The 25,998-nt window shown below is 40.8% G+C and overlaps 1 non-coding gene across 1 annotated transcript; it reads right to left on the bottom strand.

Annotated features, from left to right (window-relative positions):
- Window positions 1-22,811: 22,811 nt before the first annotated feature.
- On the bottom strand, window positions 22,812-22,885 carry TRNAI-AAU. Its single transcript has one exon. It is a non-coding gene; the product is annotated as a tRNA-Ile (tRNA).
- Window positions 22,886-25,998: the final 3,113 nt, after the last annotated feature.

Below are 25,998 nucleotides of genomic sequence, written 5' to 3' on the forward strand. Positions count from 1 at the left end.
ACTGTCTTAGACCACATCTGAGAGTTGATCAGTCAGGCTGACTACAGCAAGTAACAAGTGACCTCAAAAGATATGCTAAAATCCAAAGCCTTTAACCACATTCCTTTGAGCAAAAAAGTCCAGCCTATCAAAATAACAATTCATGCCCCACCTCAGTGTACAGACTTCTCCTGACAGAAGTGCTGGAGAATGGCAGAGCCTTTCTCCTTCTTTAAGGCACATCCTTTGCAGATCACCTAATCATGAGAGAAGACAAACTGATCCTTAACAGCTGAATAAATATTTCATTACTTTTGTAGCAGCAAGCTAAACATAAAAGCAAAGGATGTTAGCCATGCATAAACAGGTAGGATCAAATACTCTGTATTGTGTTTGGTTCTCAATCTTAACAAAAGGATTTTTAGCAGATGACTGAGCACACTAAGTGGCACAGTCAATCGGATAAAATTAAACAAGTCTAGTTGCGTCAGCAACATTAGGCCCTTAGCTATGTGTGAAGAACAATATTAGAAGTGACAGGGGAACAAGTTCCACATAGAAAGCAAAACCTGAAGACTCTATGCTGCATCAGCAAGGGAGGGGGATAGGCACGCAAAAATACACCAACTTTTTTTATTTCATCCTTTAGCAAGAAGTCAACTCTGACATTGCAATCCCAAGCAACAAGTAGAGAGCAAGCCATACATCACCACTCAGAACATGAGCCCAGACTGAAAAGAAATCTCTTTGTAGTAGCCTGTTTTTACATACTGAAACACCATGTAAATTTGACCACACCCAATCACAGACACAGAAAAAGCCTCAGGAACAAAAACTAAAGAAAGCTCATCATGGAGAGTATTAGTTACAGATAGCTCAGATTCCACTCTGCCTAGGACTTTTTTTCCAGAGCTTCCACAATTCCATCAGATTAGCCACTGTACATTTTCTTTTCCTAAAAGAATGGTTAAAGGTCTTATTAAGACCCTGGAAAATACTGAATATCGAATAGCTTGAGTGCTACATACCAGGAGCAAGGCAGAACATTATCGTCATGCTCATCCATGATCTGGCCTGAGCTTTTGCAGCAGCTTGTAGCTTCACTTATCAGTTCAACTTGTGGGTTGATTTGCTGACCAGGTGCTTCTGCAGCTGCCCAGGATTGCAAAGACAAGAGGTAGCACGTGGGGATATGTTTTCACCTAGCAGAGCCCCACCCTCAGGTAAAGCCCACTAATCAGCCAAATCTCCAACAGAACCTGCAGCTCCTACCTTATCACATACATCAGACAATAAGCTATTTGAAAGACTCGCTCCTGCCCTCAGAACTTGTGCATTTGCCTTGATGGAAGTACTGTTGGTATAGGCTGCACTAACCCAAGCTGAAATCATGGCTGTGAAGTAGAAGTGATTTTGTGAAGTCATTATAATCCTGCCCTACACGTAAGGACTAAATCTAAAGGTTACAAAAAGCCTTCTCTTGGGCTTTCTGCAAAATCATCTCATTTTAAAAGTCCTGCAGTCTTGAGGCTTCACTGCATATGTAGCATACATCCAAACCACTACCCCATTTTACCTTCCTTTTCCAAGTACTGCACTAAATTTCATTTCATTTTATGAAAGCAAAAAGTGTACATTAGGAAGAAAAGGAGAAGGGGAAAAAAACAACTAGTTAGCAACCAGCAACTCACTTTCCATTCTGACATGTTCAACATTTCCTTTTTGTCGTGACTACTCTGCACTTAGCTAAGAGTTTCCAAAAGTATTGGAGAGATGAGGGCAGGGAATCACATATCAATTTTGTTTGTTATTAACGCAGGGGTGGGGGGGCAGGGGAAAGGTATTGGGGAGAACTAATTAGAAGTAATGAGAATTCAAAAATTTTTTTCCTCTTCAGATTTTCATATCAATATATGATTCAAGTTATTTATTAAGTTGAAGAGATAGGAAGTGTTGTGGGGTTTTTTAAGTTTTTAAGTGAAAAAATTTATTATTACCTAAGCAAACTGATGATCCCAAAAATCAAGGATTTTCCATAGGTCACATTAGGTAGAACAAGGATAAAACAAGAGTATAACCTAAATTCACTTAACCAAGATCAATACCTTATCTCCTGCACAATACTCTTGATACTTAGAGAGATTCCATTTTTCTTTCCTGAAATATTTCCAATTTTGCAGCCCCCCAAAGACCCAAATGTTCTTTGCAACTGGCCAAGATTTCCCATTTTGAAGAAGTTGTGTGGATATGTTTAGTTTACAGATATTTTTTACCAGAAAATTACAAATTATTCTGATATTTTCACAAACCAGGTTTGATCATTTCATGTTCAGTTCTAAAGATAACCAGCCAAAAAGCAGTTTCTTTGTGATCAACCCAAAAACAATTGAAGCATAACTAAAATGGTCAATGTAAAAAATATGCTTTAACACAATTACTAAAGAATGCAATTATGTATCACTAAACCTTTTAAACGAAGTTCAGTCTAAGTTAGACAACCCCACAGCTGTAAGCATATCTCCATATTAATCTCTCAGCCTAGTAGACCTCATAAACAAGAATCAAGTTACAGCAGGATGCAGCTGAACAGAAAGAGAAGCTTTAGGAACAGATTTACATAGGCTTATGTGCATGCTAGAAGGAAAGCTTCTGTACTCATGCACGAGGATCCCAGCATGGAGAGCTCTGCATCTCACTTTGGTTCATATCTTTCCTCTCTGCCCAATCCTCCAGCCTGTCCAGGTTTTTCCGAATGGCAACAAAATATGATATTCTAGCATAGCAGCCAGTCTTTCCAGGTTTGTATCATCTGCAAATGTGGACAAGTCCAAGTTCTATCTCTCCTCATCTAGATCATTGATGAGGAGGATAAACAGCTTTGAATCTAGTATCGACTCGGGTACTTCACCAGTGAATGGCTTCCAGCTACATTTTGTGCCATTGACCACAACCATTAGAGCCCAGCAGTTCATCCAGGTTTCAGTCCATCTCACTGTCCAGTTTTATAGCCTGTAATATCATTCCTTTCCCTGTGAGGATGCTGCCAAATACCTTACTAAAGACAGATTAAACAATATCCACTCCCTTCCCTCCTCCACTGGACCTCTCATATCTGTGCAGAAGGCTATTGTGCTGATTAAGCCTGACTGTCCTTTCATCCATCCATGCTGATTATTTCTGATGACGGTTTTTTCATTCATGCCAGAAATGGTTTCCAGGATTAGCTGTTGCAGTGTTTTCCCGAGGATGAAGGTAAAGCTGACCAGTCCAGAGTTCCCCAGACTTTCCTTCTTGCTCTTCTTGAAGAGTGTAATATTTGCTATCTTCCAGTCATCAGTCATCTCCTGATAACTGTGACCTTTTAAAGGTAACCAAGAACGGCCACAGTATCAGATCACTCAGGTCCTTCAGCATGCACAGGGGTGTCCTGTTCCATGGACTTGCATGTTATCAGTTCCCTAACATGATCCACCACCAGTGAGGGGAAGTCTTCCTAGCTAGAGTTTTCTTCTGGTCTCAGGAACCTGATACTCCTGAAAGGTAAATCTTAACATTAAAGACAAAGCTGAAGAAGGTATTGAGTACCTTTGTCACCAGAGCCCCTGCCCTGGTCAGTAAGTAGCAGGTCTGTGTTTTCTCTTGGCTTCTTTTTGCTGCTGGTGTACTGATAGAAGCCTTTTACGTCACTCTTTGCAATCCCTCACCAGACTCAGCTCTAGGTGGACTATGGTTTTCCTAACTCCATCTTTGACAGATTGGGCAGTTGTTCTACCTACTGTCTGGGACATCTAACCCTTCTTCCAGCCCTTGTGCCTTTCCTTCCCAGTTTTGTCAGGAGCTCCTTGCTCCCCCATGCAGACTTCCTGCCACCTTTGCTTGATTTCATGCTCATTAAGACAGACAGCTCTTCAGCTTTAAACTTAAAAGCTCTTGAGCTTGTTGAGTCCATTCTCTCCACCTGGCTGGAGATAAAAAAGATGTAAAGGAGTTAAAAATGCCACCCTAAAAATGAGACTGGGAGCAGGCCAAAGGCAGAGTGGCACAGGAGAGTGTGCAAGCTATAAGGACCCTGCTCTATGGTCCCTATATGGCTGGCATAGACTGCAAAGCACAGTGCAATTTTAGGATGCTCTGAAGTTGCTCTAATATTATACTTAAGAGCTGTCAGCTGTCCCAGAATACAAAGGGTAGATTGCAGCTATCCTTCTTTCTTGTTACTTTCCATTCTGGTTCAAAGAGAGTAACTGAGAATTGGGTTCTCAGGAGCCAAAAGTCACACTCCTTTTTCTGACCCCAGGCAAGGGGGGGCTCTCCTCATACTTTTAAGCTATTCAGCAGCTCTCTTCCTAAATTACTGAGCATGACTTTGCTGCCTAATCCTTGAGAGAGACTCTTGCTATTTCTCACGTTGGTATCTCTGACCTGCCATGCCTTAGCCTCTCACTTCAGCTTATTTCATTAAAGTCAAACATGTTCAACTTTGCTTCACTATCATTTCAAGCTTGAGTTGAACTCTTCTAAAAGAAAAAAAAAATTACCAACAGATGTTATCAAAAGGTAAAACATCAAAGATCCATGTTAATAAAGTTGAAACAACTTAAGGCTGTGTCTCATGTTAAGTAACACCATAGGGTTTTTAGCACTAGAAAGGTTATGACTAGCAAAAGTTTAAACAGGAGCTTGCTTTGTTTGCCTGTGAAAAAGCACTTTTTGAACTCACCAAGTCTCATGCTCCAGAACACCTCCTGCTCACTTATCAGCTGCCTGCAGCTGTACTCCAGGTCTCACTTGTTGCCAGAGAGAGAAGTTGGCCACAGCAAAAACAATATCACCAACAGAGGTTCTAACACCCAGCAGCCCTCTGATGGAGCACGGGACTCCTGACACCCTGCACACCATGTTGCTGGAGTGTCCTGCTCTGGGCTCATCAAATCCACCAAAAAGACTGCAAGCCTCCCCCTTATCAATTGACCCAAAACATGGATTTTCATATATCAGCAACCAGATAATCCAAGAAGTCTGATGTCTGTGGCTCTTGGCCCAAGCAGCTGGCTAATGTTCAGAAGTCTACATCCATTAGAACACAGTTCAATCACTGAAAACAAATTAACATCTACAAATCAGTTTATTAACTATGAACATGCTCAAAACATCCAGCCATCTTTCAAATGCAGCAGGAGCAAAGGCTTGGCAGCTTCCTGCCTCAGAAACCTCAAGCATCTCTCACATAAACTCTGTTTGGAAGAACTACTTCAGCTCCTGTCAAGGCAAAAGAAAAAAATAATTGTTTGCTCTTTTTACATGCATAGCCTGCAAGTAAAACACCATGCCATGGTATTGCAGCCAAGGATATCCTTGTAGATATACTTGTTACAGGTGTCTATGACCTTAAGCTGTCTTTATCCACAGCTTCTTTCATTATTGCTAAAATAACTTTTTTACTTCTCTGGAGTAATCAAAAGGTTATTTTTTTCAGGCTCTTTAGATTAATCTCCAACCTCAAGTTGCCAGCTATTACTATCTTCCAGCTTAACAATAAGCTGTTTTTATTTCTTCTGTAATGAGGTGAATTAAGAATATACTGACTATATATATATCTGCACTTGTCGACAAGGAAGCAAAGGCCTTGCTTGTTAAACTGTTAGATACAGCTAGTAGAATTTTTCTTTTCCTTATGCAAATGCTTTGAAAAAAATCAGAAGATATCTTTGAATGACTCACAGAATCACAGAATAATTAGGGTTGGAAGGGAACTCTGGAGATCATTTAGTCCAATCTCCTGCCATAACAGGATCACCTAGAATGAATGTAACTTCCTCAATCAGTCGTGCAATAAATCCAAGCTATAGAAGATGACTGCATCCAAACTGAGGGAAAAATAAGACTCCTAAGACTCAAAAAGCTACACAAGAGTTTTGCGATTGCCTTGAAGGAGCTGGGGTTGTTTAGCCAGGAGAACCTTTTCTCAGTGGAAAAATATCTCAGGGGGAACTTATTATTCTCTACAACTACCTGAAAGGAGGTTGCTGTGCGGTGGCTGTTGGTGTCTTCTTCAAGGTAACAAGCAACAAAATGTGAGAAAACGGACTCAAGTTGTACCAGGAGATGTTTAGATTAGATATTAGGAAAAATTTCTTCTCTGAAAGGGTGGTCAAATATTGGAATAGGCTGCCCAGGGAAATGATAGAATTGCCATCCCTGGAAGTGTTCAAAAGGCATGTGGACGTGACACTTGCAGATATGGTTTAGTGGTGACCACCACGGTGGCAGGATAACAATTGGACTCAGTGTTCTTGGAGGTCTTCTCCAACTTCAGTTATTCTATGTGCTCGACTCAAGGGCAGCAATTGCATGCCATATTGTTTAGATACTGGTGGTTAGAGAATGGAGTTCAGCACCCACATTCACAGGGATAACTCACATGTATAGCCATTGAGCAATTTTTTTTTTTACACACTTTCATCACAAATTCTTTTCCTTTTATTTCATTTTGATTTTTTTTTTCTCTTTCTTGAATGAGCCTTTTTACTGGCTAAGCAGATGCATCAGATCTTGCCCAGGTTTTTGTCTTAAAGATTCACAAGGTGTCCACTACTGGACAATTAAGGCACATACAGGGAGGATACTTCATTAGGAGCAAAGAGAAGGAGCAAAGACAAAAAGATATCCCAGTTTCCTTCTGACCTTAAAAGAGATATTTTGGTTCCGTTTGTGCAGATAGGTACAAACCCTAGCCGTTTTGCTTCTCTATACTTCTTTCTCAGATCAGAAGTTTTCAAACTACTATAGAATTCAAGTCTTTGATAGGTCGTTGATCTATATTTGAGAGCCTTATTTTTAATTGACTTTAATGTCTTTTTTTTTTTTTTTTAGTAGTTTAAAAAAAGCTTTCAGTTTTCAGAAAGTGTTATGTCTCCTCTCCAAAAAGCATTCTGTTCTTAGCTATACAGAATCAGGCACATAAGAACTACATCTCCTCACAATCACAATATCCTAACCTATATTTCTAAAAGAAGGTAAAGAATAAAAAGATCCAAAGTAAGTGGCTTTAAAAAACACGCATCAACAAGAATTCTACTGCCAGCTGAAAGAAAACCCTATGCATGAAAGTTACAAATGAATTTCATGTACAACCACAACTCAGCAGGTGCTCCCACCTTTTGCTAAATGGCATTTTCTGTCCTGCTGGGCCCACTCCATAGGATATGTCACTAAGATCAGTATGGCCTTTCTTGCCAGCATATTTATACTAATACAAGTCTTGAAACTAGTGGATGTACAAATTCATAAGCAGATTCTCTAATGAGGTATGATACCATAACATTCACTACACCTCAGACCTCACACATCACTTTTGCCACCCAACATCAACACTTTTGTCCACAGGAGCAGCAAATGTAACATGGGAGCCACACCACATGTAACATGGGAGCAAACATGGTGGCCCTTCTACCTTCTGTGGCACTTTTACAGGTGTAATTCCACTTTAGAATTGAAAGTCAAGGCAGAGAGCCTCAGGAGAAAGTAAACCCCACAGCTTTGGAGTTTGTGAAGGACCTACTGATCCATTTTAAAACATACTACATAAAAAAAAAAAGGACAAGGTAGAGAAAGTTCAGACCACCTGAGTACCTGTGGTCGCGAAGAGGGTTGACATACCCAAGAATCTGCCCATTCCTTAGGGATGTCTCAAATTACATGTATCAAATCATGCTTTTAAATGTTGTCATGTTTCCATAGCAGCCACTGGTCCAGCTGGCCCTGGAGAAGAAAATCCTTAACTCTAGGGAAATGTTTGTATTAAGCCAGTGAACATCTCTGAATGACAAGTGTATTGGTTGTGAGACAACATATAAACAGACACGCTTGCAGCTTTATTGTCAAAATGCTTTTGGAAAGAAAAGAGCAAACTATGTGGAAAGAGGTCAGAAAGGGAAAACTGAAGCTGGCTGCATAAAGGCAGAGCACTACAGGAAAGAAGCAGAAAGATGCTGCTCTCCCCTACACCTCCCATGCAAGAGCAACTTTATTTCACAGTCAGCAAATTGCTCAGCAACGACAACACCAGTGTGGAATATTCACAGCAGCAAATACAAGGAACCGTGTTATCTCAGGAGCAGACAAACAAGTACCTGAACTGCATCCTCTGCTCCAGGGGAAAACAAACACCTTCAACAAGCGCCCAGCTGCAGTAACCCTGGCAGAGGATGTACATGGTAAGCTGTGTGCAGATTCCCAAGCCAGTGAAATGTTTAACAGAATAATACAAGTTGGCAGCATTGCTTAATCTGCACTTCAAGGGCAGAACTGAAATTGCAGCTGCACACAATGCGAATTCAGATCACTGAAGGGTATTCTTCTTTACCTTCTCCTGAAGGGAGGCCAGCCAATTATCTTCCCTTTCCCAGTGCAGGTCTCTACATCTACCCATGCTCCCTGGGAGACATGAAAGTAGAAAGTGGTTAAATAAACACCTCTGCACCTCTTATTGTCTTAACAGAATATCAATAAGGGCAATCTGGAGAAAACTTTTTTGGAGTCCTTTTTGCATAAAACCAGATTAATAAAGAAACAGAACCTTAATCTGTCTCTATTCCATGGGAGCATATTTGCACAATTATCAGTACTGATCAGTCCAAGGGAAAATAGCTGTCTTTTTTGGGAAAGCATGACCTATTTCTTAATGTCCTATTTCTATACCTAAAGTCCCTGACTCCTCAGCTCAGCTGTTAGGAAGCAGGAGCAACTATTGCACAGGCAAAACCAAATTATCTTGATTCCCTGCAGTTCAGGAAAACACTTCTATCAAGCCATAAAAAAATGACTCCAAGAGATGTGTTTCACAAAAACAGAACAGTAGGGAAGCACTGTCAGAAGGTGAAGCTCAGAAGCCCCAGTTACCTGACACTAATATCCTGATTTTCATAGCTGTTGAGCCCTCTCTTCTCTCCAAAGAAGATGCCGAGTCCTAATTTCTTCTGAGGGGAAAAACAAATCAGATCCAAAACAAGTGAAAATTCCAGTTAGTCCTGCAAGCACCAGCCCTAGTTCCTGGGGAATGGTAACTCTATGTCCTGCTCCTGCAACTTGGAAGAGTGACATTACCCAAGCATTTCCAGCAGAGGCAACACCTGCTTTATTCTCTGCAACAACCTCGCAATATTTGCAAGAGGCAGGATAAGTTGAGGTTTTTTCTTTCCCTTTGGAAAGGGGTCAGATATAAATCATTAAGACTGATGATCTCAGACTTCACCCAAAACAGCTTGAAGTGAAAGCAGAGTTGGGAAAGAGATAAGTAAGGGCAGGTATGCTAAAAACATATACAACTGTGGATACCAAGTAAAAGGCCAAAATAATTACTGGCTTCCAAAGAAAGAACTATGGAACAGGTAGGGGCATAGCATCAAGAAAAACTCAGATGTAGGAGTATCAAGCCCAAAGTGTTTCTTGAAATAATATGAAGTTAAGCTCTGGAGTTCTTCACTGCAGAACTTTAAGGATACATTTCCACAGGTCAGAAAAAGCCTGGAGACAATTATGGAAGAAAAGGCTGCTGGGAGCTAGTAACACAAATCACCACTTTTTGGTTCAGGATGCCCCCATGTCACTAATTCCTCTGTCTGGGAAAGCATTCTGGGAAAATACTGCTAAATGCCAGACCTGCCCTGATACCTTCTGCTAGACATTACTGGCCATTATCAGAGATGGGACATTAAGCTAAATGGGCTTTGATCTGGCAAGACGTCTCTTGGGAGAATGCAGGCTGTTCCAGGACATGGGTCTGGACTATCTACAGAATATGGTTAAGGTACAGTGGAGCAGGCACAGAGTCAAAGCCCCTGGCTCTGTCTGACAGAGCATCCAGCACTGGTGAAGATTTGTTACAAAAAGAACAAGCAGCATTATCAAAGAGATTCATATTCAACTAGTAACAAGGGGAGCTGAATTACCAGTTGTAAAACAACATCTCATCTATTTTTAATATTAGCCCTTCTCTGAGCAGTATGATGAGACAGGGATGAAAAAAGGCAGCAGAAAGGACAAATAGGGAAGGAAATGTTTTGCCTGTTAACCACTTCATATCCTCAAACTAGCTAGTAAATGGGAAAAGAAGTATAAACCAATTACAGGAGGAAGTGATACAGGATGGTCTGAAGGTCAGGTAAAAAAAAAATTGCTGACATCAATAGAAATGTGGAATAATTAAAAAAAAAAAGGTCCAAAACTTTTTTAATAATTTCCCAAAAATCAAAAAACCTCTATGGAATATCTTTAATTTCTGCTTTCATCTAAAAACATCGAATCCATTCACTCCATTTGGAAACACAGCACTAATTATATATTGGACAAGTATCCAATCATTCGAACAGTGACAAGTCCAAAACGATAAAGAACATTGTAGCTGTTGTTATGATGATCTATTCTTGTTTCTTCTCACATTTTTCTCTTTCATCATAAAGTGATGATATAGATGAGACAGGCCACTGTTGTAAATCACACAGCTACAAAATACATTCTCTTTCCCACCTCAGTCTTTTAATCTTTTCCATTCAAGATCTAATGCAAAGAAAGAAAATAATTTGTTAGGTTCCTCTTGCTAACTCTTAGTAAATGAGCTTGGAAACAAAGACAGTACAGTCTTCAAATGCAAATATTCAAAGCCAGGCACTAAATTCAACGTATGCTATTCAAATATGACTTGCAGTACATGATCCAAAGTGAAGTCCCTCCTCTTCATTCAACTGTCCTTTGAAAGCACTTTCTGCTCTTATTCAGGGGATAACTCTGATGTGTTAATCTCAGCATTTGTTGTCAATTCATTAACACACCTTACCTCTTTTCCTTTTCTGTTTTGCATTGTTTTCTCTAGTGAATTGGATCCTTTTCTTTAATAATGATAAAGACCTCAATCACTTGCTGCAAATTGTGTCTCAAATGAAGGTAACTGGCAGACAACAAATACAACTCGGCTTCTCAGAGCATAAATCAGTTTGGCTGGATGAAGATAGAGGAAATGTGGGTTTAATACTTTTATGATATGATTAATTGATGCTGTTGTCTGCAATAGAATAATGGACTTAATTATCCATGTCTTTTCCAGTCCTATATTCCTATGCCCTGAAGTTAGCATGTAGATGACCAGATTTACTGTGAAACCACAGAAATGCAGAGAGCTTATCCTAGGCTATCTATCAGGTTGATTCTTACATTAGCTTCAGTGTTCATCATCCCGCTTCCTTTGCAAACGTTATTAATCTGCTTTCATTGGGAAGCTACGCTTGGGATACTTGCCTTGCCTTCGCAAACACGAGTAGCTCATGCAAAGCCTGAATGTGCTATTCTCAGAATTTTCAGAATAACTTATCTGAGAAAAAAAATAAGGATCAAGTTGTCAAAGTTTTAACTTGCCATTCTTCATGTTATGCAAATATCACACTTTAAGAAAAACAAGTTCAGCTTATAAGCTGATTTACCTGATGCTGCTACCACTATGGCAGAGTGGTTAAAAAACAACTGATTTTTTCAAGGTTATGTAAATATAAATACACATACATGTATTTAAACATATAAAACACTTGCAGGAAAAAAAAAAAAGAAAAAAAAGAAAAAAAAGGGGGAGTGTTCCTTAAACCAGATTATAGCCACCTAAAGAGGGTACAAAATCCATTATATAAAATACAAATAATAAGGATAGCACAGATCTATTGCTCAAGTCACTGGAAAAAAAAAATCAATTAACAGATAACAGGACAGACTTTGACCACAAAAGGCAGTTGTCTCTGCTGTTTCCTCTCCTCCAAAGCAAAGCACAGCCCCAGTGTCCCATCTGTATCTTCCCTCAGCTGGCGCAGGGTTTTGTGAGAAGAGCACATGGACCCAAGATCCACCCAACCCCGAGTCTTCTGCTCACTGTAGAAACAGAGGAGCCTTAGAAACTGAACCAGCAAGTAGGAATGCTTCTGCAGTACCACCCTTCCTCTTTGTTCATTGGTCTTCAGCCCAGAGACCCCGTGGACTGCCCAGGGCTTTTGCATTTAAAATCCTGTAACAGACTCTCCTTCTTGAACCGATTGAATCACTTCTATGACCATGCAAATTGTGGTACTTCCTGGAAAACTTTAACTGTTCAGTGTATGAGGATGTGCCTCATGTTTGGTTAGATCTTTCAGCGGTGAGTTGCATTTGTTGCTCTGTTGAGAGACACAGAGCAATCACTCCTCATTCACCACTTTTGTGACTCTCCTTATAAACTTCTGTTATCCCCTTCTCCAGTCACCTGAGAGTTTTGTTTATCTGTAACACCTAATTTCCTTTGATTTCCAGGGCACCAATGGCCCAAGTGCCTGTGCTTGCCACTGCTTAAGCATCAGAGGCAAAGGCTGTGCTGGCAAAAGCTGTAAGGACACTGTCCATGGAAGGGTCCTAGTTTTGAACCAGTAGATACATTATTTATCCATGAGCATTCGGTGATCTAAGATCAAGGCCTTTTAACTCAGGCAGACCTTATGGTCACCTGCAGTGATCTCTGCTACAGGAAAATGAGGTAAGGTTTTCTCTTCAGAGCCCCTCTCACTCCTGCTGGACGAAGAATAGAAGAGGAGGTGCCAAAAAGACCCTCTTCAGTAGGTTTTTCTCAGAAGCAAACACTTTATTTCTATGCTTTCCAAAACAGGATTTCAATACTTTGGGCATCCATTGACATCATTCCTGGAGATAAATCAGTCTTGACCCAGCTGCTTCTAGGAGACAATAAAGAGGAGCTGGTTTTCTTACCTCCTTACACTGATGGAGCTTTGGCTACACAGAAATCCAACAAAAGTCTCCAAAACTGTACATCAGCATCTCAGCTCATTTTCAGCTTACTGACAAGGACTAGATGACAAAAGCAAATAATACCCCATGCTACTAACAAGTTTTAACAGAAAGTATCCTTCAGTGTAATTTGATGCAGCATGAAGAGATGGTACATATTTAGCTGTGGTAATAGTGGTTTTCCCCCCTTTCTCTGGCCTTTTCCCATCATTCATTAATTTAGTTTCCCCCTCTTTAACTCCTCAGAGGTAATTTTGGATCTATCTTAAAAGGCTTTGCGGCTGTCAGCAGAGTGAGTTTGATCATCTTTGATCATCCAAATCAGACAGCTAAGCAGAACCAGCTGGGGCTAGAACTAACCAGAGAGGAAGACAATGCTTAACTGATGCCACAGCATCACGATTTCCCTTCTGAAGACATTCATCACTCCTTTCCCTTTACTTAACAGAAGGTGTGTCATCTGGAATGCTGCTGAATTGTGTCTGGCAGAAAATAAAGAGAAGAAAAAGCTAACATTTTGTGTTTGTGCAAGTGCTTCTGCCAGCATTTGGACCACTGCCAGCCTATTGAGTGGAAGCTTGCAGAGGGTTATGATGTTTTCTGGGCATTTGATGAGAACTGTAGAACCTCAGAACACAGGCTTTTAGGTGTGACTGGTGTGTGCCGAATTGTAACGTGGAGTTGCACTGACATTAGGAGTGGAAGACTGAAATTCATCAAAATTGTTTCCCTCTTCCCTCCCTACCTAAGCAGGGATCTTCTGATGTCCCATTAATATTCTGTTCTTTGAAAAATTACATATGTAGGAAAGATGAATGTTATAAATTCACTTTTTTTGTAATAGCTACTCTCTCACTTCGAGCGGGAAAAAAAATCTGTCTGGAAGAAAGTTATCTCATTCTTTTTTAAATTTTGTGTTAGAATATACTGGCAATATTATCATTTCAACTACATCTACAATGGATGAGAAATTTCTAAAACCCTCACAGATGTAAAGGTTTTTCCCTCTCTTCAGATGTTATAAATAGAAAATAATTCTCTCTTCTTCTATTTCTAGCATAAAGCCTTTCAGCACTGATGTCAAATGGAAAGAACTGCAAACCAGCCTCAGACAAAACACACTGCAGCAAGCAACTGCCTAAGGAGACTGATAATACGAGACTTTACACTTCACAGTCCCTCAGGCTTGAACCTGCCCTAGGTATGTGATACACTTCAATGAAACAGAACAGTTCCAACACATTTCAACATGGAAGGAAAGAAGACAGAAAAGAAAACTGTTGATCTGCACAGAAGTAGCAACTACAAAGCCTGCATAGTTGGACAGAGTCAATGTCAGATTTAAAATGTTTAATACAAAGAATTCAAAGGTAACATTTTGGCATTCAAATAAGTATTCATCTTTATAAACCAAAGTACCTTCCAAAGCAAAGGATTATAGGTGTACACCTGAGGAAAGCCTAGGTTTAAGGTGTGAATTAGTAGGACAGGAAATAGGAGGGCAAAGTGCTCAAGTAAGAATTTGTAAGGAGACATGAAATCCCAGGAGTCCAGGCTGATTTCGATTCAGAAGCATGAAAAACAAATAAACAAAAAGAAATGTATTGGAAGAACCACTAGACATGTAGTACAGCAACAGTAAATACAGAGGACAATCTTGGAATGGAGAGTCACGTGTTTTAGAGAGAAGAAAAAATTGGCACAATCTACCACAGATATTCCAGGTCCACGTACTAAGAGAAGAAACAAGGGGAATATAAACTACTACTACTCACACACTTAGTCCAACCTCTAACTGGAATTAGAGGCTTCTCTAATTTATATGTACTTCTAATTAAAGTTATGGTAAAAGTTTTCTAAAGAAACAAATTCCTGTACAGCACCACAGTGTAGACCCTCGTCTCTTTGGTAACCTAGGAGTAAAACATTTTGTCCTTTGAATTTCCAGGAGGCTATTTCCACTTACATTAGGGGCCCAGAAGAGATGTACCATTATTGAGAATTAAGCCTTCTAGTCATTAAAATTGAATAGCTAGAGATCAAGACAGCTTTGATGTCATATTATGTACAGTAATTATAAAGGAAAACAGCAATAATTCTCTCACAGTATAGATACACTGACCACTTTTTAGTATGGGGTTCTAAGTCTATTTTTCAGTAGTGCTGCAGCTCATGGCCACCAGCACCTACTTAAGTCACCCAATGAAGTTTGACATCACTGACCTAGATCTCAGTGTCAGGAAAGGATTTACAAATTAAAACTAGAATTAAGCAGACTTGCCTAATAGGCTGGAGAGAACAATGTTGATCAGAGCATGGTTTCAACTGTCGAATAGGTACACCTAGTGCTGTCAGTAAGGGTATCAGTGACAGCACCCATGCTGGAAGAGGGCACACACATTAAAGCAACAAAGAGGACAAGTACCATTCTGGGGTTCAAGATTCCAGTTTCAGACTGAAAGGAAACATTAGTGCAAGCTACAGAAGATCAAGTGTTTCAAAACCATAAAAACAAGAGAAATAATTATGATACAAACTCTGTGAGAAATAGGAAAAGACTAAGCAATTGCAAAAAGTGCAGATAATTCAAGTGCAGTTGAAGACCATTCTAAAGTGATTAGACTGGAAGTCAATACTTCTGAGAACAACTTAAAGTAATTCCAGAGGTGATGAAAAACATTTCTTGCTGAACAGTAGGGCTGCTTTCATCAAAACCTAGAGGTGACCCAAAAGTTACAGTATTTAGACATCTCACAGTTTTGTAAATACCACTAACCTAAAAGGCCAGAGATGTCCTTTCATTCAAACATTACATGATGCTGGGAATTTAACCAACCAGAAATGTCTCAATCAAAAAATAAAGTTTTGGAAATCCTTACTCATCGAGATATTCGTAAATAAAATTTCCTTCTCATATTTGGAAAATTCCCATGGTTTACCAAAGCATCTCAACATTTTAGAAATTTGGCCAGAGTGATTTTGCAGTAGGACTTCAGAGTATCTTTTAAGAGTTCAGATCAAAACAGATTGGCCTGACCCAAATTTGGGGCTTATGCGCAATTCTTTTAAAAACTAACAACTTATTCCAACTCAGGATAGGAAAAATGCCAAATATCTAAAATTAACATGGTGAAATCAGAACAATTCACAACTGTCAAAAGAAGGTGTGCATTTCTGATGACTGAAATATATGTATTTTCATTTGTTCAAGTGTCAAGATCCTCCTTGCTGGCATTTCTTGCTTCAAGGAGAATTTAGAGTAGGAAGCCTTGGACAGGACTGTCTCTCCAGAAGAGTGAAAAATGAACTCTATTAGGTAAAAGAGACTGGGATATTATTTGCAGAAACTTAATGACAGCAGAATTTTCTCTGAGTCTGAGGAGTTGTGTCTTAGCAGAATTTTATACCTTCCCTTTTCCCCAGCTTTCCTGGGTTCATACATTTCTGATATTTTATGACTCTTTTGGCACAGTTTTAGTGCAGAAGACCATTATACAACATCAGAAGGGAGAATAAAAAGGTCATGAGAATTCTGGCTAATCTCCCTGTCCATTTAAGGCACCACTGCCACCTTCCTGAATAAGTAACTGGACAGAGCTTTTTTCTGTCATGATCCCAACTTAGATGAGTGCTGGGGTACAGTCAGAGTTTTATATGCAGTGAGTGGAAGAACCACAAGAATGCTTGATTCTATTCTGGGTTCCTGTCCCCCTCTATTGACCTTCCCTCCATTACTGATTGTTATAATCGTGACATTTTCCTCAAATTTCTTACCAACTGGCAGGCAATGACCCAAATCTACAATCAGTTTTGCCTTTGATTGTGGAGGAAGAAAAGTACAGCTGCAGCCAGAAAACAACACTGGCCTAGAAGAGAAGTAAAGTTGCATTTTATAAAGCCCATCCTTATACTTTTGTAAGTCTCACTGGACTTCTCACAAAACTAAAGTCACATTTTTTCCCTTGCAGAGCCACAACATTTGTCAAAGAGCAAAATGTATTCTGTCCAGCATCTAGCACTAACAAGATTGCTAAATATGACAAGGAGTAAATGGAGAATGATTTGCATCAGTGACTTGCACAACACTATAACTTTGGCCCAGGTGATGTTAGCAGAGTGGCAGGAGGGAGTATAGACATCATGAGCTAGGAACATAATCCAAGATCTGAAGAGAACAATTTATTGGAGTTCTCTAGTTACTCATCTCTGCAGAGTCACTCTTTACTCATTAAAAATTAAACTTCAAACCAGTCAGCTTGCCTTCAGCAGCTTGTTCCCAGAATAGCTATCTAAAAGGAGACAAGATGAAAAGGTGTATGCAGGCAGTGGAATCTCTTTCTTGTCCTTGTTGCACATAAAAATACCAGAGCTACTGTACCTCAGATTCATTTCCTAAAAAAAAAAAAAAAAATATTTCAGAAGAGCTCTTGAAGGAAGAGGCTGGCCAGTGTATCCAGCAAAGTATACCACAAAAATGTATTTTCTTTCTGCTGCCTCAACATCAGTTGCTTAGAGCCTCACCTGCTTAAAAGAAAATTTGGTTTTTACATTTCTGCCAGAGTTGTTGCAAATCTATCTGTTAGAGAACAAAGCGGGAGAAGAACTGAAGTGTATACACATGACATGAGAAAATCCAATTTTCTCATTAAAAGCAATATTAGGCAGAAATTGCTACTTTTAAGAGTTCTATCACCCTAAGGAAATCTCAGCATACTTTCTGTCTAGCAGAAATAAATTAATACTTTGAACAGATTCTAATGCCTAATTTTTTTAAAGTTATTACCAGACTAGTTTCTTTCTTTAGTGGAGTTCATCTACCACTAGAAAGTGTGCAGATGAGCCCAATACATTGTTGTTGTACAGCTAGGATACTGCAAGAGTATTTCCTAATTAGAATAGGAATTTTCCCTTTTGGTACAGATGGGTAAAGACAGAAACAAAGAATTGAAGGTCTAGGCATGAAGTCAAAAGCAGAATTGAGAATCTGTATATTCAGCCGTCCTTTAATTCATAGTCAGGTGCTGAGCCCATGCTGCCGTGGTTTTGCTGAAATTAAATACTTTGTGGCAAAATGCACAATTATATTTGTTTTGCTTTTGTACATTTTTTCAATTTGCATACATAAGAGTAAAACCAGAAAACTCATTCCTAAGTGGGATTGAGGAAGATTTTCATCTTAAATAATATTTTTAATAATTCAAGAGCAAAGAGTCCACCATCAAAAAGCTGTTTACTGAAAAAGATGACAGTACATATTAAGAAGCTAGTGAAACTTCATTGGGTGTGTGACAATTATCTGTGCCTTTACTCTAGGCATCCAAAAAATAGCTCCTTGAACCATAGTTTCTTCAACTGTTCCATCCAATCTGTCCTATTTCCCAACCTTCAAGGGAATTCTTAACAAAGTCAACACAATGAAATACAAACCCCACTCTAGGTAAAAAGAAAGTGGATTTCAAGCACAACTGAAGAAGACACAGGCAGCTGTCTTTTTGACTTTGGTCTGACTAGATATTGGAATTTTCTTAGGCTGAAGAGTAAAAACACAGAAACTTAAGTGTCCCTTTTATGCTCAGTTTTGGATCCTCAGTGAACTCCTTGCTTTCCTTTTCAGGCCGAACCAGTTCTCCGCAATACAGTTCAAGTGACAGAAACTTTAGTGAAAGGGCTTCTTTTGGTAAGCGTTGTTTCAAGTGTACCATGTCAGATGCTCATTTATTAAAACTAACTCACCTTGACACTTGTCCCACACCAGGACAGCATGAGTTGCAACCATCTAGCTCAGTGCCAGAGCAGCTTTCTGTGGAGTGTGCCATGAGGGTTTGTGTCAAGCTTGTGGGGTGGCACACGGGAGATGTGCTGTCCTGCTTTGCCCTCTTGCTCTGTGCTATCACTATTGCTTTAAAAGACTGTGTGCAAGGAGGGAGTATGAGCTGCTGGTTACCACTGGGAGGAGTTGAAGTCACTGGGATTTTTATCTTTAACTTGGTCTTCCCCTCTCTGATTTAGATTAAAGCCTAGAGCAAGTCAGAATTTCTGCGCCTGAAAGCATTAGGAAGACAAGTCAGAAGGTGCTTCAGTCTCCATCCCATGTAGCATTTTAACCATTTAATAGAAAAGCAGATGATTTGCTTCCAAAAGTTATGGTGGACATTAGCCAGCTGCAGTTCAGTTAAGCCTCAGATACAAAGTATAACAACTAAATTGTCTGTTCAGGAATATGAGAAGGCATGGTCAGCCTACTAAATAATAGGGGCCCATCATTTGCTGTCCCCCTTTGGGGCTGCAGTTTTTCCACCAAAATCTGAGCATGCCAAACTCCAGACTTGCCCCATTGCTCTTCACTGTTTCTTACATTATTAATGATAAAAACGACATAGCAAAATATAGCCCTGTTATTTGTCTTTATTCATCTTCATCTGTAAAAATAAGAAAATCATACCCAGAATTCAACATGCTTTCTTTTAAGCTCTGAAAGAATATCACCAAAGGTTGGTTATGTTATCTCCAGCTTACTTCCCCTGGGAAACAGTGAGTAGATAGTGGTTAAACTGAACACTTGTACCTCACCACAAGGAAAGAAGCCTTACACAGAATTGGTGTATAGCTAGAGCTGCTCCTGCTAATCCAGTAAGAGAAGTTTATTTATTCTTTGTAAACCAAGCAAAAATACACACCAGAAGCCAGATATTTCCACACTTACCTTTCATCTGGTTCTATATGGCACATGTTCAAATGAGAATTCAGTGACCTCCACATGGCCCTGTTATGCCATGGGCATCCTTCACTATGATGGTAAATTCTTACACAGTGAAAAAAGGACTTTCAGCTATTTAAAATCAGTAACCCTACAGGCAGGCATTTGTTCAAAACTGTGGGAAAAACTGCCAGATACTTGGTTTACAAAGTTATTTAATCCTTTTACAGAGTACATCAAGAGCAAAGATTTGATTTTTGTTCAAGTCCAGCCTATCACACTTTCTCGGGTTTTAACACATTATTCAGATTTGCTTACACTTCATTTTAGCAATTACTTTCCAAGAAAAACAAATTTGAAGATATTTCTTCGGCTTCGCAGTAAATATAGTCACTCTGTTCTGATGTGAACTGCAAGATAAAAAAATCAGGGTCCTTATTATTTGAGTTGCAAAGAAAATGGAAGCCAGAGTCCCTCTCATGCCATCCCCTTTCCTGAATAACCCCTATTTCTGAGACACTAGAGGACCCAAACAGCGGGTTGGTTGTTGGGCTTTTCCTTGCAGCTCCTGGCTCCTTTTAGACAGACCCTGGGCTCTCAGCACTGAGCTGCTGTGCCCATTCAGCCACATTCTTGGCTGGCAGCTCCTTCTCGGGTCTGTTTCCATAGCATTTCCCCCTCCCACCTGCATCTCTGCTCACAACACTAAATGAGAACCTTTGTTTGGGGTTGGGACAGGCCCGGGCTTTTTGATGGAGCTGCCTTTTTTTTTTTTTCTAGTGCTTGGAAGGTAACCACTACACTCCCCAGTTTTAAGCAAAGGTTAAACTTCACCTATAAGAGAATTAATGTTTACAACTCAGTTGCACACAAATCAATCTAAAAAGCAGCCCCTTTCACCACACCACATCCTGCGTTAGATTTCAATAATGATGTTTCTGAATTGCATCCGTGCACTGCTATATTGTATGCACCTTATGAATCCTTGCCACTCAGATTTTCACCTTAATTAAGACCCCTAAAAGAAAACTGGATGAATAAAGCATCCCGATGGCAAAACACTTAGATGCTTTAGCAATAAAAACACAATATAAGAAATTATAAAATTAATCCATGATGTGGCTGGGAAAGAAAATGCTTCTGCACATTACTGAGTTAATGAATACACTATATCTATTAAACTGAATGCAGTGTGAACCCACTACCTTCAGCTGTTCAGAGTTAAGAGCCCTCTTAGTTGTATTTCATGCAGAGAAAAATGCAGACATCACAGTGAAGATTCTGAAACTAATCAGCTTATTTGGTCTGTGTAACTCCAAAATGCAATAGCTAATATCTGAAAGAGTAACTGAAGGAAGACGGTTTGACTGGACTGATTAGAAGGCTCCTCCTCAGCTGTCAGCACTCAGTATTGTTATGGGCAACAAGAGGTTCATTCTCTCCATCACAGACTGCTGTGGGCAGGGAAGCTGTGCTTCACACCGCACTTTTTAAGCACACAACAACTGATACCAGTTTTGGCCTTCATGTTGCACAATCCACTTAGAGGCTAAATGAAACACTGAACACTAACCACAGAATATGCTCCAGCATCTGCCACTGTAGAACATCAGAAGGGAAATTCCTCTGCTGTCCTCATGAGAGCATTATTCCACTATATGGGTTTGTTTGTTTAATCTCTTTTTACTCTCCAGTGACCTACGAGGTCGAAGAAGGGGCTCTGGAATGACTCCCCTAGGGACAATTTCTGACCCTCACAATCTGACAACCATCTGTTGAAACAAAATTTAGGGAAAGTATGCCCATACAAACCTGACCGCCAAAAAACCCACACTGAATATAAGCAACTGAAAAAATATTGAGAAAGTGGACAAGGAGCCATTGCACCACCTTGGTTTACAGCAACATAGCTACAATAAACATTTGATTCCTAATGTGGAAAACATGAAACAAAGCAATATTATTCCCAGATTTTCGTTTGTTTCTTTCTTTCTTTGTTGTTTGTTTTTTTAAGTGGAACATGGTGCTGTTTCCCTTTTCAATTAATTTAAAATGGATGTCATTATATGTAGTCAAGTCCTGGCCACTATAGCTGGACCCAAAGGAATTGAGGAGGGTCACTGAGTGGAGTGGCAAAGCAGAAGGTCATCACACCAGCACCACATTACTCTCCCATGACATCTGAAGGAGCCATGACAGCAGTTTGGATGCTACAGGACATGAATATTCATCCTTAAGACTTACAAGTTACATTGTGACTTTGGAGTGACATATCTCATGTGCCCCTGTGGTACCTTGGTGACACTGGGGGGAATATGTAATGTCAAAACTCTGGCTTTGGTATGAATTGCCATCCACTTTTCTTCTTTTTTCTTTTTTTTTTTTTTTTTTTTTTTTTTTTTTTTTCCAATTATCTCTTATTTTGAATCAAATGCTGCAGTTGGAAGAAGCCTCAAGCAACAGGCCTGGATAGAGAAGCAGCATATTAATAAATTTGTAAAAAAAGTCAATGGAATGCTGTTAACTCAAAGCATTTTCCCAAAGAAGCTGTGACCTGTCTGTATGCAACTCTGATAACAAAATCACTGGTTTCCACAAGAAAACATTTGCACTAGAAAGTTTCCCTCCTCTGAAGAAATCCCTTTTCATTTCAGAGGTAGACAGGACAAAAGTAATAACTATCTTGAGCTTCCAAGAGAAGTTTTTTAGATAGAAAACACCATTATAGAGGGCAGTTGAGCTTGAACAAATAGCACACCCATAAAAATTAAGATTCAGATTATGGCGTGTCTATCAAGTCTAGGTACATCCTATATGGAGTTCAGAACATTCTATGAAAAATCAGTCTGCCAAGTGAGACCTGCTTGTCCTCCTGCTCCAAAGGGAAAAAACCAAAACAAACAACCAACCCCACACTTGATCCAGCGTCTTCTAGACTGTGACAGAGCTACCTAAGAGTCATACTAAAGGAATGAGCTAAATACCCGATGTTCTTTTTCCCTCTGGTTATTTACTGGAACCGAAGGCCACCTCAAATCCTGCAAGCTTTCTTCAGGCTTAACGCTAATTAACAGCAGCACTTGAAGAAAACGCCCTGCGGCACAACACACCGCGTATTTCATGACGTCCTATGGAAAGATTTAAAGCATTCCTGCGCACGTTATTTCTCTCCTCGCACCTTTCCCGGTTATTTCGCTTCCCCTCCCCTACCTTTCCCTTTCTTTTCCGTCCTGGCTGCTCCGCTCCCGGGCTCGCGGGGAGGGGAAGCACGGGAAGAGCTCCGCGCTCCTTCCCGCAGCGCTGTCGGGACGGGCAAAAGCACTGGCCCGTACGGGGATCGAACCCGCGACCTTGGCGTTATTAGCACCACGCTCTAACCAACTGAGCTAACCGGCCGCTTCTCCCCCGCTCGCGTAGGACGCAATTCCCACTCCGTCCCAGGAGGCAGCGGCGCCGCTCCCGCCCCGCCATCTCAGCGCTGTCACCCCACCAGCTCCTGTGGTGCCGGAGCCGCCTGCTCGGGGTTTGTGGCTCTGCTCCCGCTGCGCCGGCTACGCTTCTTTACGAGGCACTCAGAGCTCTGCGTGCAGGGGATGTCCCCGCCGCCCGAGACGGGGACAGCAACACGCTCTGTCCCAGTGGGGACAGCGAGGTGACAGCGCAGGCTGCAGGCTGAGGCCAAGCAGCTCCCTCCTTGGACGTTTTTCGGACACCCTGGGCAGCCCCCCAGTGCTGCTTTGAGCAGGGGGCTTGGGAGAGGCACCTCCCGAGGTCCCTTACCCCCCGAGTTATGCCATGGCCTGAACAAAACTGGGCGCAACCTGTGGCAAGAGTGAAGCTCAGAGTAGACTCGCAGTCTGCTGATGTCCTCTGATGAACCCGAGAAGCAGGCACGGTTGGCCAGCACCTCCTAAAATTCACCTGGTACCACAGTTGAATGAGACTGATCCTGACAGCACTTATCTTCCCCAGAAGGGTACAGTAACACAGGAAAGAGTTATTCACAATCTCTTCTTATCCCCATTTTGTATTTTACACAGTCACAGGTTTTAGTTTTTCGGTGTTCATTTTCCTGGCTTAGAGTTGTAATAAAGATCAAGCTTTTAAAATGTTTGGTCTTCTTGGCAGAGCTCATTATAGACAAAAAGACCAAATAATATCTATATCACAATTTGGGATGAGAGAAACTGACTCAGGATCACTGGGATTACAGTGCCCTGTTTTTTCTAGTCCACCCTTATCCTTGTGGTCAGTGTCCCTACTCACACTTCTTTTTGCTCTCACTCACACCATCAGTTCCCCTTTATTGCTGCCAGCACTTTCCTCAGACCCACCAAATTCCCCAAACTTCATTTTGCCCAGCTTCCTCATAAAGCCCTTCATCCCTAGGAGTGAACTGAATCGATCACATACAGACTCCAAACTGTCATTTCTCCTTCCCCTCTTCTGTTTGATGTCCCTAAAGCAGCAACCAGCCAACTGCCAGGAAGCACATATGCTCTGGGATCTTGATAACCAGCTGCATTTTCTGGGAAATGTCACCCTGTGTGAGGCTAAACTCACTCAAACATTCAACAGCAAGGTCACATCTGGATTCTTAACACAAGGATGACAAGTGAAAGGGCAGAAAGAAAACACAAAATCATAGAATTTCCTGAGCTGGAAGAGACCCAACACCTGTTGGACGTTCTCCCAGACAAGCCACAGCATGGGCCTGTGTATGGAGTCTGGGTACTCTCCAGACTGATGGGCTTGGTAAAATTGGCAGGTATAAGAACAGCAGACCTTTGTTTGTGCATCTGGCAAATGGATTCTGGTTTTAGGTAAGAAACTGTTACATAATTTTTTTTTTTGGTCAGTTGCTCCACAGAGAGCAAGGTAGCAAGGGTGAGGATTAACCATCTTTCTTGACTGTCCACAATATCAGCAGAAGTACCTCAAGTCAGTAACATATTTCCTCAATTCATAGCTGCCCACCAACGGTTTTTATCAAATCCGATCTAATTATGCAAGAAAAAAAGCTCAATGACCTTTGGCTGTCTCTTTCCACTACCTTTTAGTTAGACTAAGTAGACTTGCCTTTTTCCCCCCGAAGTTTAATCAGTAACATGCCAAATGCAAACACCTGTAGTTCCAAAGCCCTCTTCCACACAAGAAATAACAACCTACCTCTTTAGGAGAGACTCATTTGGGTTCTGCTGTACAAGCAACAGATTTTCTCTTATTAGACAGTGACAGATAACATAACAGCCCAAGAGATCAATGCTGCCTCCAAGAAAATAAAATTTTCTGATTGAACAGTAAACTCTGGTTTCTCTCCAGGGTATGGGATCCATACTCTCAAACAAAGAAGCAAACCAGCTTAGAATGAGAAAGTTATCAGGCTATATAGTGGATTTCTGTACCATTATGGAATTTAGTGGTTGTAAATACAAAGTATTTGCAAACATTTTCCAGCACCACTGGTGTTAGAGAATTGTTTTCACAAATGCTTTATCAAATAGAACCTGAGCTGTAATGGTTTGGTTCAGGGTCTCAGCTACGCATCTTAACTTTGGATTTTTACAGCATGTTTAGAAGACCTGTGATGATGTTCCACTTATAACCTTACCATTATATAGAGTACTGTCAAAACTCCAAGGCACCTATATTTAACAGCCAAGGGCACAGATAACAGGACATTGAAGAATGAAGGTCTAGGTGCTTGAGCTCTGTCTCAGATCTTCTCTTCAGTTGCCTGATTCCTCTCTACCACAAGTCACCCAGCATCCACCCACTGCACACTGCTGTCCCTGACCTCTCCCGCTCCCTTGCATTCCTGGCACACCACTGGCATTGGCAGCCAGCAGTGTCCTGCAGTGAGTGCAGTCTCAGCTCCACACTCCCAGATGTCCCCAGTACAGTCTGCACCGCCTGTACTTTGAGCTGGAGTCCCAACAGCTGTGCCTCAGCCTTCTGCCTACAAAGGAAAATTGTGCTTTGCTCAGACTCAGTGCTGTTCAGGATTAGAAAGATGCTCCTACCTCTGTGCCCAAGCAAATTGCTTCTTTTCCTTTTCACAGGCAATAAATTGCCAAATTATATAAGCTTCACACCCCCACTGTGCTCCAGCCTGTATTACATATTGCATGTTGCCACAGGCCCTGCCATCATGAACCCTGCCTGTGTATCAAAGCAAGACCATCTTCCAGAAGAAACAAGGTTTTTAGGCAGAGAGCAGAACAGAGCACGCTCATGGGCTTCTCTCTGCCTCTGCTCCTTCCCGAGTGCCTGTGCTGCAGGACACATTAAGGTCTTATTTCACTTAGGCCAGGAAGGCATCTGACAAAGTGATCTTTGGTCACTGCTCACTACTCAGTCCACAGTGGATCTGTACCAGCAATTAAATCACAAAGAATAGCTTTAGGCCTTCCAAAGCCATGTTCTGTTTGTTCTAATCTATCATCAATTCAGAATTGACAACCAGGGGAAAAAAAATTCATTAGCTGCCCAGAAGGGTAGAGGGAACT

This window comes from Empidonax traillii, unplaced genomic scaffold, assembly GCF_003031625.1.
Source record: "Empidonax traillii isolate 1590-97213 ecotype Southwest subspecies unplaced genomic scaffold, ASM303162v1 scaffold241:size891819, whole genome shotgun sequence".
NCBI classification, from domain to species: domain Eukaryota; kingdom Metazoa; phylum Chordata; class Aves; order Passeriformes; family Tyrannidae; genus Empidonax; species Empidonax traillii.